The sequence below is a fragment of the Vombatus ursinus genome, unplaced genomic scaffold, assembly GCF_900497805.2.
Source record: "Vombatus ursinus unplaced genomic scaffold, bare-nosed wombat genome assembly UNPS02014793.1, whole genome shotgun sequence".
Lineage (NCBI taxonomy): Eukaryota > Metazoa > Chordata > Mammalia > Diprotodontia > Vombatidae > Vombatus > Vombatus ursinus.
Genome location: NW_020954571.1, coordinates 14,924,142 through 14,929,381, shown reverse-complemented (window position 1 = coordinate 14,929,381; position 5,240 = coordinate 14,924,142). Strand labels below are relative to the sequence as shown.

At 46.1% G+C, this 5,240-nt stretch overlaps 1 protein-coding gene across 1 annotated transcript in view; it reads right to left on the bottom strand.

Annotated features, from left to right (window-relative positions):
- Positions 1–4,883, bottom strand: part of ELMO2 (engulfment and cell motility 2) — a 50,139-nt gene extending 45,256 nt beyond the window's left edge. The window contains exon 1 of the mRNA XM_027869516.1: positions 4,822–4,883. The gene's annotated coding sequence lies outside the window, so the exon portion shown is untranslated. The remainder of the gene's footprint in view (positions 1–4,821) is intronic.
- Positions 4,884–5,240: the final 357 nt, after the last annotated feature.

Sequence of the window (5,240 nt, the reverse complement as noted above, 5' to 3'; positions counted from 1 at the left end):
TGTGTGTGTGTGTGTGTGTGTGTGTGTGTGTGTGTGTGTGTGTGTGTAGGATGCTGAGACTGGGTGTTCTTCTCCCCCCAGATGAGCCCTCTCAACAGAGCATGCTTGCTCATTTTCTTCATTTTCATTTTCGAAAGGAAGTGGAAATCAGGATGAAGCAATTCAACTACCACTGCAAAATTCACAGGGTTATAAATAGCCTCTCTCACTCTTTCACTTAGCAGTAGTGCAGAGTTCAGGAGAAATTGGCCAGGGATAGCTGAGCTGTGTCTCTCAGTCCAGCCCCAGGGGGACAAAGAAGTAATTTGCCCATTCTGAATAAAATGACTCTTCTCCACCCTTTTCACATTGGATATAAAAGAAAATCTTTGAAAACTCAAATCACAAGCAAATTGGGAAAGAAGCCCTCTGACATGCACTCATCCAATGAAGATAATTTGGCTACGTATTAGGAAGAACTAAAACTCAGGTTTCAAAGACAAAGCCACAGTAAGGAGAACGGGCATCATTGAGTGTCTCAAATGCAGCATTCTTTAAGTAGATTTTGAAAGATGTGCTTATAGACTCATCATTGTTACAAAAACTCCTTGACACTTTTATACATCACATAAATGTGGTGATTGCTCCACAGGACTGGATTATGATGGTGCTGCTACATAGCACATCTTAAGAAAGGAAGTGAAAAATGACTGTCCCATTACCAAGGAATTAGGGGACAAGAGGGAGGCACCATAAAGGTGAACCCCCTATTCCTTTAATGAAAAGGTTCTAACATTCTTTACTGATACTGTTGAGGGAAGACTGGTTCTATATCTTACCAGGTGACTGCAATAGTGTAGTGGAAAGCACTTGGAGGACGTTCAAATTCTATTTCCACCACTACCTTGCTGTGTGACCTCAAATTAAATTACTTCACTTTGCTAGGACTCAGTTTCCCATCTCTAAAATGAGGGGCTAGACTAAATAAGGGGCTTAAAGTCCCCTTTGAGTTCTGCCATTTTGTATTCTAATATTCTTCCTTTCATTCTAATCTTCTGTATTCTAAGTTCCCTTCCATCTCTGTCATTACATGATTCTAGGAGACGTAACACCAGAAGAGAAACTTGAGAGCACACCCATTACTTAATCAGCAATACTATCTCTAATACCTCTGGCTTTCCCCAGAAATCGCTCCATCTGAGCACTGACTCAGCTTCTACCACTCAGACCACAATGTGCCTGTTAGTATAGAGTAGAGTAGGATCTGATTAAGCAACAGATTGAGGTTCTGACATTCATTGCTGGAAGCATCAGCAGATACCCCAACACAAGCAAGAAGCAACTCAGGTATCTGTCACTACTTAGCCAAAATCTGTCAGAAGTAGAAACACACCCCAAAAGTGGGCTCACAAACCACAACTAAAAACAGATGGACAAAGTAGAGGGTGGGTGGAGGGGAGAAGCTGGTAACAAAAGTTGGTAGGAGTTCTCTTAGCCAACCCTGACTTTGAGCCCACTTCTCTTCTTCCATACCTGTATTGGACCCCACAGCTGACAAACAGAAAATTAGAATTTGACCCTGTCTTTAGGAAAAAACAAAAACATCACTGGCTGAGACAGCTGTATATAGATAATGCCTAGAACTTCCCAGATCCTTAACCAAGAATACTAGCAAACTGGTTCCTTGTTAGTAGTAGAGTTAGCAGAGGTCTGCCCATAGAACCACTTCCTTCAGTACTTGGGGCTGCCAAGAAGGAAAAGAAAACAGAATATAGGGTGAAAAGTGTAGCTGGAGCTTTAGAACAATTCCCCTTTAAAAGGCTAATAGAACTGTGCAAGAAGTCCAAGATGCTCAGGCAGGACCATGCACATGCAGGCAGTGAGGTGTAGGGAAAAGAGCCTTAGGCTGAGAATCAAGAAGACTGCCATTACTTAGTAGCATAGTAAGATGACAGTAGGTATCATGAGACTTAGGCCATAATCCCTAAGCTATATGCCACCGACCAGCTATATGACCTTGGATAAGTCCCTTCTCTCTGAGCCTCCACTTTCCCATATGTAAAATGAGGGAGTTGATTCAAAGGCAAATAAACCTCAGTTTCCTCAGCTGTAAAGTACCCCACCTAATAATTCACATTTCGAGAGCACTTTAAGGCTTACTTGGCAATTTCCTCACAAGTATGTAGTTATTAGTTTCTCCATTTTACAGATGACTAAATTAAGGTTGAGAGAGGTTAAGTATCTTGTCCAGAGTCACACAGCTAATAAGTATCAGAGCCAGCATTTGAACACAAATCTCCTGAGTTCAAATTCATCGCTCTCTTTACTACGCTGCTGCCTGCCAGGGATGTAGTTAAAACAGAAGGAGACAACAGAGATAAAAGGGATTTGGAAAGTAAAATAAGAAACAAAAGCAAAAGACCCACTATAAGAATGCAAGGTGGTATCATCATTATTCCTTTTCTGAAGAACTTTTCTAAGCCTGAGTCAGGTCCAGAGCTGCCTTAGGAGTTCGCATCTGCTCTTCAGCATTTGCTGCTCTAAAACCAAACTGGCACTTACTGTCTGCACCACCCACTATTCACTTAATCATACTGAATACTGCTTTATAATGTCATCTGCTTCAAATGTGTATTGAATTCCAACAAAACTGAGTTCCCTGAGGATGAGTAGTGTCCTATAGGTCTGTATTTCCATTCTTTTCTATATTCTCGCACCACCCCCAGGTCAGTGTCCAAGCATGTAGTAAGTGTTCTGTAAATTCTTGTTGATTTGAAGCAAACCCATGAACAGAACCCAGAGTGTATCTAGACACCAACCTTAGACACAATAGATACTATGCTAAGCTCAGAATTAGATATCCTGGGCTCAAATCTTGGTTTTGATTTGGGCAAGTCATTTCTTTTCTCTGGGCCTCAGTTTCCTCATCTGCAAAATAAAAAGTCTGGTTCAAAAGATTATAGATTTAAAATTGGAAATAACCACGTAGCTTAACTAATTCAATCCTCTCATTTTGGATATGAGGAAACGACCTCAAGAGGTTAAATAGCTCATCCAAAAACACATTAGGTAGTACGCTGGATTAAAACCCAAGTCTTCTGACTTTACTGCACAACTTCCCTAGGTGAACTATGACCTCCAGGTTTCCCCCCAGCTCAAAAGCCTATGATCCCATGACCACTAGATGTTTTAGGCAGAGTAACAACTCAAACCAATGCCTGGGCTTGCTTCAACTGTTCTTACACAAGGTTGACACATAAGACCTGCCACCAATCAAGGATGGTTTTTGGGCTAAATGGCTAACAAAGTATCTTGTATAATCTTCTTCAACATCATTCCCTGGGTGTCCTTGTCCTGTGCATGTCTCCAATATTCAAGATGGATGGAAGGAGGGTTGGAGAAGCAGTACCAAGTCCTAGACAGACACATCAGATCTTAACTCTTACAAGTTAAGTCATGTGTATCAATCACATGATGCTGTGTTCAAGAAGTTCTGACTTACCACTATCACCTTCAAAGCCCCAGCATACCTCATTATGAATGAGGTTAGAAGATACACAACACTGACACAATAGTCCCTAAATCTACGAATGGGCTTCTGACACCCTGACCCATAAGCATAGGTTCAAATCCCAAGACAGTTTCATAATTTGGGCATGTGATGGAGATTAGTGAGTACTACTCTGTCACTTATTACCTACCACGACCTTGGGTAAATCATTCAACTTCTCCAGAGTTCATTAATCAATCAACAAGCATCAGTTGAGCGCTTATCTGCTAAACCCTGCACTAAATGCTAGGGACAGGAAAACAAAAAAGTAAAGACAGCTCCTGCCCTCACAGAGCTAGATGATCCCTAAAGTCCTTCCAGATGCATGATCCCATGAACCTTGGAGTCTTAAAACTTTCATGTTCTAATATGACTACTCAGGGTTCTGTGCTTTCTATATCCCTTCCAAATCTCTCTCCTACTCAGCCACCTTTCCCTCCATTCTCCCTCATTCCCAACCACCTATTTCCCCCAATTTCACTCCTCCCCAGTTATTCATTCTTCCCATCTCCCCCCTTTCCTGACATCCTTTCCCCTATTCTCTCCCCTCCCCAGATATCCCTTCCTCCATTCTTCCCCCTTTCCAGAAAGCCTTCCCTCCCATTGCCCCCCCAGAGATCGTCCCCCCCATTCTCCCTCCTCCCCAGACATCCTTTCTCCCATTTTTCTCCCTCCCTAGGCATCTCTTCCTTCATTCTCCCCCCACCTCAGAGATCCTTTCCCCCCATTACCCCCTGTCCAGACATCCTTTCTCTGCCATTCTCCCTCCTCCCCATACATTCTTTACCACATTCTCCCCCAAGACATCCCCTTCCCTTATTGCCCCTCTCCCCAGGTATCCTTTCCCTAATTCTTCCCCCTCCCCAGGTATCCTGTCTTCCATTCTCCCCCCTCCCCAGATATCGTTTCTCCCCATTGTCCCCCTCTCCAGACAGCGTTCCTCCCATTCCTCCCCCTCCCTAGACATCTTTTACTCCCATTGCCCGCGTCCCCAAACACCCTTTACCCCCAAAGCCCCCTCCCCAGGCATTCTTTACCCCCCTCCCCCTCCCCTCTCCACTCCACCCCCGCTCCTCGCGCCCCCTCCTCCAATCCCCTCCCCCCAGCTCCCTAAGACCCCTCCCCTCCCGCGCCCCGCTCCCACAGCCCCTCCAGCCCAGGCCCTCGGGGCGCCCTCGCCCCGTAGCCCTCGCCTCCTCCTCCCTCGCACCCCCAGGGGGACCCAGTCGGGACCTTCATCCTCTCCAGCCCCAGAGCCGGCTCCAGCCCTGGCCCTGCCGACTATTACTCACCCCGGCCCACAGCTTGGGCCCTGCCGTCGCGCCCAGGGCTCTGCCGCTGCCGCTCAGCCAGGCGGACTCCCTGGCCCAGCCTTGTGCGGCCCCGCCTCCGTGAAGGCTGACCCGCGCTCCCATTGCTCCGCGGCCGTCACCCTCTCCTTCTATTGGGCTATCCGATTGTCAATCAGGAGGAGGGTGGAGCTGTTACCCGGCTGGCGGGGAAGCCTGGGACACTGCTGGAGGACCCCGCCCATTAGAGCTAGAATTTAAAGGGACCTGACACTTTTTTTTTTTTTGTCTTGGCCCTGGACCCTAAGGACTTCTGTCTTTGCAGGAAGGAGGGGCCACAGCTTGACTTTTTAACTTGCTGGGACTAGGACTGGAATTGTGAAGAGAACCGCCCCCCTAGATTTTTGTGACACTTTCTAGGT